Source organism: Triticum urartu, chromosome 3 (assembly GCF_003073215.2).
Source record: "Triticum urartu cultivar G1812 chromosome 3, Tu2.1, whole genome shotgun sequence".
Taxonomy (NCBI): domain Eukaryota; kingdom Viridiplantae; phylum Streptophyta; class Magnoliopsida; order Poales; family Poaceae; genus Triticum; species Triticum urartu.
This window is the reverse complement of record NC_053024.1, coordinates 542732178-542740007: the sequence shown is the minus strand read 5'-3', so window position 1 is coordinate 542740007 and position 7830 is coordinate 542732178.

Below are 7830 nucleotides of genomic sequence, written 5' to 3'. Positions count from 1 at the left end.
AAGGTCCCCCCTTAGAACAAATTGCCTCCCTTCAGGCCAAGGAGGTCTTGGAGGGGCGGCCCGCGGCTGCTCGGGCTCGTGAGGCGGCTGCGGCCAATGAAGCAGCCCCCCCGACTCCGCGCCCGACGCATAGATCATCGCCTCGGGGCCTAGCCCCCGAGGAGGTCCATGGCAGGACCCGTTCGCGGACAGCTTAGTTACGTCGTGCCCTGAGTGCCAACTCCACAGTGGGGTCTCGGGAGGACCCTGTAGGCGAGTAGTTATGCGTGCGTTATTCTGGAAGCTACGGGGTTTCGGCCATGATGGCCGCCGTAGGCAACTGATTGATTACATGCGCGACGAGTCTGTGGATGTGGTTGCGATTCAGGAAACGATGCAGGTGGATTTTTCCTTGGCCGAGCTCGAGCGCTTGAGCCGTCACGTATTCGCCTGGCACTGGTTGCCATCTAGTGGCGTGGCCGGACACTCCGGTGGGATCCTTCTGGGTGTGAAGGATGCCACCTTCGAGGTGGGATCCATGGATCGTGGATCCCACTTTGTTAGTATGGAGCTGTGGGAGCATGACGTTAACTTCAAGTGGGAGGTTATTGTGGTCTATGGCCCTGCCTATCATAGTAGGTCGGCTGCCTTCCTGGCCGAACTCCACACCAAGATTGCCTCCGCGACACTTCCGGTCGTTGTTGGCGGAGATTTCAACCTCCTTCGCTTAGCGGAGGAGAAGAGCAACGCAAGGGTTGACCTCGCGGAAATCCGTCGTTTCAACGACTAGGTTGCAGACTTAGGACTGCTAGAGTTAGACAGGGTTGGGGCGAGATACACCTGGACCAATAGACAGGTTAACCCAACCCTTAATGTGCTCGATCGGGTATTTGTCTCCCCCGACTGGGAGTTGCGGTTCCCCCTAGCCTCCCTCCAGGCCATTACACGCATCGGGTCGGACCATGTACCCCTTCTCTTGTCCTCTCGTGATGAGAGGCCTTGCCCCCACCGCGGTTTCGTTTCGAAACTTTTTGGCTACGGCAACCGGGCTTCACGGCTGCCATCCAGGCTCACTGGGCCTCGGCTTTATCCGAACCCCATAGGGCGATGTCGCTCCTTGATGAGTGGCATCACCTGTCCAAGCGCTCTAGGCAATTCATGAAGGGATGGGGTGCTAATATTGGGAGGGACCTTCGTGTTCAAAAGGCTACCCTTCTCGAAGAAATCCGCGCGTTGGACCTGCGCGCTGATACCTCAGGGATCTTTGCAGAGGAATGGGCATATAGATACAACCTGGAAGAGTCCCTCATGGAGATCTACTCCAAGGAGGAAGAATTTTGGCGCCAACGCGGATCTATAAAGTGGGTGCTGTTTGGTGATGCCAACACAGCTTACTTCCAGGCGATCGCCAATGGCCGTAGGAGACGTTGTTCCATCCCCCTTTTATGGGAGGGCGACCAACTTTTTCAGGATCCACCAGCGATTCGCGCTTTGGTGGATGACTTTTATAAGTCGTTATTTATGGGCCGTGCCAGGGGCGGTGTCGCCCTGGCCGACCATATCTAGTCACATGACCAGCTAGTTTCCCCGGTGGAAAATGCGGCGTTAATGGCCCCATTTGATGCCGCGGAGGTGGAAGCGTTCATCAAATCGATGAACCCGGCCTCGGCCCCAGGCCCCGATGGGCTTCCAGTTCGTTTTTTCCAGGCCTTCTGGCCGATGGTTAAGGAGATCATTCTGGACCTATTCCGGGACTTCGCCAGGGGACATTGGACATGTCTCGTCTCAACTACGGGACCATCTCCCTGATTCCTAAAGTCCCCGGAGCTGCCGACATCAGGCAGTTCCTCCCCATCACCATCCTTAATGTGATATTTCGGATTCTGGCCAAGGGGTACGCCACTAGGGCGGCCCTGATCGCTCCTCGGATTCACCACCCGAATCAATCGGCCTTCACGAAAGGTAGATATATTCTTGACGGGGTTCTTGTCCTCCATGAACTCATTCATGAGGTCAAGACCAAACACCTTCGCGCGGTGTTCTTCAATATTGACTTTCACAAAGCATATGATACCGTCCATTGGTCCTTCCTTCGGGAAGTATTGCTTAAACGTGGCTTCGACCCCCATTGGGTGGCTCGGGTGATGCAGCTTGTGACGAGCGGTCGTACCGCCATTAATATCAATGGGGAAATTGGACCCTATTTCACACCAGGACAAGGTGTTTGGCAAGGGGACCCGATTTCCCCTTTCCTTTTCAACCTTGTGGTTGATGCGTTAGCCTCGATTCTTGATTTTGCAAGGCAGGCAGGCCACATCAGGGGGATTTGCCCCCATCTTGTGGCCAATGGAGGACTGACCGATCTCCAATATGCTGACGACACCATTATGATGGTGGAGGGTTCGGATGAGGATATCCGGAACCTCAAATTCCTCCTCCTCTGTTTTCAGGAGATGTCGGGCCTCACGATCAACTTTGCCAAAAGTGAGGTCATGGTGCTCGGATATTCACCGTCGGAAGCCCAGCGCATTGCCAACCGCTTGAATTGTCGCTTGGGGTCATTTCCGACTACTTACCTTGGCTTGCCAGTTAGTGAAAACCGTCTACTAGAGAAAGACTTCTGCCCTATAATTGCCAGGCTCCAACCACGGATGGAGCCTTGGCAAGGGAGATGGATATCCAAGGCCGCTAGAGTGATTCTGATGAACTCCTCCCTTATTAGCCTCCTGATGTATCTCATGGGATTCTATAGTTTACATGAATCCCTCCATCAGGAGGTAACCAAAATCCTCTCCCGGTTCTTCTGGGTCGGCGAGAATAATAAACAGAAATACCACATGGTGAAGTGGTCTGAGATCTGTAAGCCTAAGGACCAGGGTAGTCTTGGAGTCATCTCATCCAAGCGGATGGATATTGCCCTCCTATCGAAATGGCTCTGGCGGATCCAGACTGAGGAGGGCGGCCTATGGCTGGAGATTATTCGCGCTAAGTACCTTCATGGTCAACCATTGGCCTTTGCCTCTAGGTCAGGCGGGTCCCAGTTCTGGCAATCGGTGATCCGTCTGATGCATGTGCTACGCATTGGGACCGCCATCTCTGTAGGGTCCGGCGCTGGTACCCTCTTTTGGCTAGATCGATGGGCGGGGCCCCGCTCATTTGCGGTGCGCTTCCCTTCATTATTTTCGATCTGCACCCATCCACTCTTACCGGTGGCGGTTGCCTTAGCAGACTTGGGGGTTGTTACCTTTCGCCGTACCTTTGGGGCGGCAGAACGCGAACAATGGGACGAGCTAGTCGAATGTATTGCACTCCGCTCCCCCTCCCTCGAGCCGGATACGCTATCTTGGCATCTTGAGCCAAATGACCGCTTCTCAACTAGGTCCCTTTATCAGGCAATTGTACCCACTCCGGGACCGGCGGAATTATCCGTTCTTTGGGAAATCAAACTTCCCATGAAGATCCGCATCTTCCTTTGGTAGTGGGTTCGAGGCCGACTACCCTCGGGCACGGAGGTCCGCAAGCGTAGTGGCCCTGGGGATGGCCTCTGCCCCCTCTGCTTGGTCCCGGAAGATTGCAACCACATTTTCTTCCGTTGCCCTGCAGCACAATTCCTGTGGAGTTGCTTCCGGGAGGTCGTGGGTGGCAATTGGTGCCACGATAACCTCCCGGACTTGTTTGGGGAGGCCTTTAGCCTCCCTACCCCCCGGAAAGCCGCCACTTGGGTGGCTTTGGGGACCCTTGTTTGGACCCTGTGGTGTATCCGCAATAAGCTTGTCATTGAGCGTGTGATTCCTAACCGTGAGACTGACGCTATCTATAAAATATGTGGCCTCTTACAGCTCTAGAGACCTCTTAGCAAGCGGTGTGATCGGGACACCCTTGACAACATCAGTGCAGGCCTTCGATCTTCGGCAGCCGCCCTTTCGCCAGCATCTCCTCCACCGCCACCCCCACCCGAGCCGGATTAGCCCTCTTTTTCTTTCTTCTTCTTTTTTGGGGCTTGTTTCGCTGTGCCCCCAGCATGACTTGTTGACTTGTTTGATACCTGTACTCTTGTGTTGGATGCTTGGTCGATGACTTTATAATATAAAGCGGGGGAAAACCCTTCTTCGGACAATGTCGATCGATTGATTTTTGTGTGTGATTGGAAATGCCATAACGTGTTCGGTCGATCTCTGTTTGTGATCGGAAATGGCAAAACGTGTTCGATCGTCGTGTTCACTGTAGCCGTACACGAGGTCTACGTGGAATTGGCCTTTGCCTTGGCTGACTCCATTATACACGTCCAACTCAGCACGTAGACTCAACATATAGGCCCAGCCGCTGTTTCTAAAATGACTTTATTTCTTTCGGGCATATCTTTTCGTCTATCCCTCTATACTCATCTCTCTTACTAGACCACATGTGCAGTGAATCGAGGGCACTCGCAGCAGCAGTAGCAGCAGCAGCAGCACATCGTGTAACCTCAGGTGTGCTTATGGATATATGACTTTGGTAAAGATCTGCTTAGCGTGTGCTTCTTTTCGTTCTCAAACCTTCTTTTTCCCCTTATACTAATATACAATATGTTGTACTACATAAAGAATAAAAAATATATAAAATGAAGTTTTCTAAGTAAGAATAAAGTAGTGACACTATTATTACCGTTAAAGAAGAACAAAAAATAAAATAATAAAACAAATAATGACAAAACTTGCACAAAAAAATCACTTTTTGTAAAATGCAAAAATAAATATATAATAGAGGAATTTTCACAAAAATGGAGTTTTCTAAGAAATAATGAATTAGTGGCATTGGTATAACCGGAGAAAGAAAATAAAAAAACTTAAGATGATAATAAAAAATTGCAAACAATTTGTACAAAAGTTACACTTTTCTATAACGCAACAATAAATATATAATAGTGCAATTTTCACACTAATATAATTCACACACATATTATATAATAATTATGTATACTTGCGCACACCTAACATTCACACATACACATAAAGAAAATGAAAAACCAACTAAAAAGAAAGGTAAAGAAACAAACAAACACACATAAAAAATAAATAAATAAAGACTGAACCGATTTTTTTTCAGGTAACTATCAAATAGCAAGAGCGCAATATATTAAATTATGTAAAATTTCAACTCAAAACTTCAAACATACCCCGAGAAAGAAAAAATCAGATCGAACAACTTCTAATCTAAATTAGTTTGTTAACTTGGCCTATATATTATCACTATCTACACTATTGTGAACTCGTTGTTACCATGCACTGTATTTTGTTTTTCTTTTCTACTTTTACTATACTCATGTACAATATCCATTATAATCTATTTATCCCTATATGTCGTGCATCCGTGCGAGCACCGGCTGTACCGATCTCTAATGACATAAGGATATTGTCACACCCACCCTAAATGAAAGAAGACTTCCATATCTATGTTTAACTCAGATGTAGCTATCTTCTTTTTGGACGCTAAAAAGTGTCTAACCAAAATACCTATTATGCATAAGCATTACCTCTCCTTGGAAAGGAGGCGATCCAGTCACACCTTCTAGTACGTCTGCCTTGTGTCACATCCAAGCTTAGCATCGGAAACCATCAAACTCCATTTTTTTTGGGAACAATCAGTAGTCAATTCTATGCACGCAATATGCGTTAACGACTAGTATATTGTTTCATTTCTTGTAGATAGCAAAGGGCAGAAGGAAAAGCACATATACATAACTATCACCAGTCACGCACCATAACATGGCAGGGAACCACACTACACAATAGAGCCACACGATCCGTGCAAAGGTCACATGCATACACCATGAGGGACCAACCCATTGAAGGATCAAGATGGTCAACTAGGGGTGGAGGTGGTGGTGGTGAATAGCCAACTATAACTTTTAACCTTTTATTTTGAAATTATGCTTTGCGGATAAGTAAGATTCTCCTAAGTGCAACTATGTGATATACACTATATTATGATAGACAATATAAGCACGATAAACAAAAACATAAACACCACAACTGCCAGCTCATACAGGAATGGCTGAGGTACGCAAACACGAAGATGTATCCTAGTGTTAGGTAAACAACAACGAATACTACTAGAATAGACACACAACAATGCGCGCGCGCGCGCACACACACACACACGCAATGAGCATGATCCAAACATGATACCACTAGTGGAAAGACGGAAAGGGTTAGGTAACAAACGTTGTGCTTTCCCTAGTGCACCAGGTGTGAGGTATGCTCACCAGGATGAATGCAAATGCAACAAGTATAGATAGAAATAAGCACTAATTGCATAATTCAAGCAAACAAAACTAATAATGGAGTATGCAAGACAATAAGATGATCACACTTGATCTCCGGATAGAACGAGTCTTGCAACTCTCAAATGCTAACAATTATAACACCACAGAAACCATATTACACTCTCTCCTTCTATATAAAATAGAGAGCACAAAGCTAATATAGATCTTATGCACATCTGAAAGCACATTTGCTCTCTTGGTGGTTTTGGTAATTCATGTTAACATACATGTTTGTTGGACTAATGTTTTCCTCAAGTATATTTTAGGAAATGTTCAACCTAGGCAAGTAGATGGATGGAGATGTGACCCCTCAAGCTACAAAGGACAAGCATTGGCAGAAGCTCCAAGACTCTACATTTTTAGTTAAGTGATCAAAGATCACATTGAGTCCATAGGAAAGCCAATACTAATAAAAGGGGATGAGGTTTTGATCATGAGTCATTTTCTCAAGTGTTGATATTGCTCCAAATCCCTCAACCACATTCTCACAATCCAATCTGTCAAAAACACTAAAGTCATTCTCGATGCCACCGAAACAGATACACCTGGACCCACCGAGATAGACCAGACAGATCCACAACCTAAACCCTAGAAACTTGGTTCCACTGAGATGGCATTCTGTCCCACCAAAGTGCAGCTAGCAAGTTTGTGTAACCCATCAGCTTCACTTTGGAATCACCGAGTGTAATCGATCAGAATTATCGAGATGAGGAATCTGCTTAGGTCATCACATATTGGAGCCACCGAGTGGATTCATCCGGTCTCACCGAAACATCTAACGTTCGAATCTTTTACACTAATCAATGCCTCCGAGATTTACTTTCGGTCTCACCGAGTTGTGCATAAAGGTGTGTAATAGCTTGATCTTTGGTGATGGTTATATATATACCCCACCCACACCACCTACTCTCAGAGAGAGCAACCATGACAAAACTACACTTCCCATATCCATATTCCGAGAGAGAACTACACTTGTTTTGAGATCAAGGCATTCCAGTCCAACCATTAGATCCTTGATTTCTAGCCCCCTCATGTTGCTTTCCACTCCACTCCTTCCCCCACCACCATGCCAAATCTATGAGAGAGTGATTGAGTGTTGAGGAGACTATCTTTTGAAGCACAAGTGCAAGGAGTTCATCATCAACAACAATATCTATTACCTTTTGGAGAGTGGTGTCTCCTATATTGGTTAGGTGTCACTTGGGAGGCTCCAAATCATGTGGAGTTGAACCAAGGAGTTTGTAAGGGCAAGGAGATTGTCTACTTCGTGAAGATCTACCCGAGTGGGGCTAGTCCTTCGTGGGCGTAAGCCATGGTGGAATAGACAAGGTTGCTTCTTTGTGGACCCTTCATGGGTGGAGCCCTCCATGGCCTCTCACAACCATTACCCTCCATGGTTTCAAGTCTCCATCAACGTGGATGTACGATAGCACCACCTATCGGAACCGCGCCAAAAATCTTAGTGCCTTCATTACGTTTGATCTTCCTATCTCTACCCTCCCATGCATTCTTGCACTTGCATGTTTCTTATCTGTTGCCTATACTAT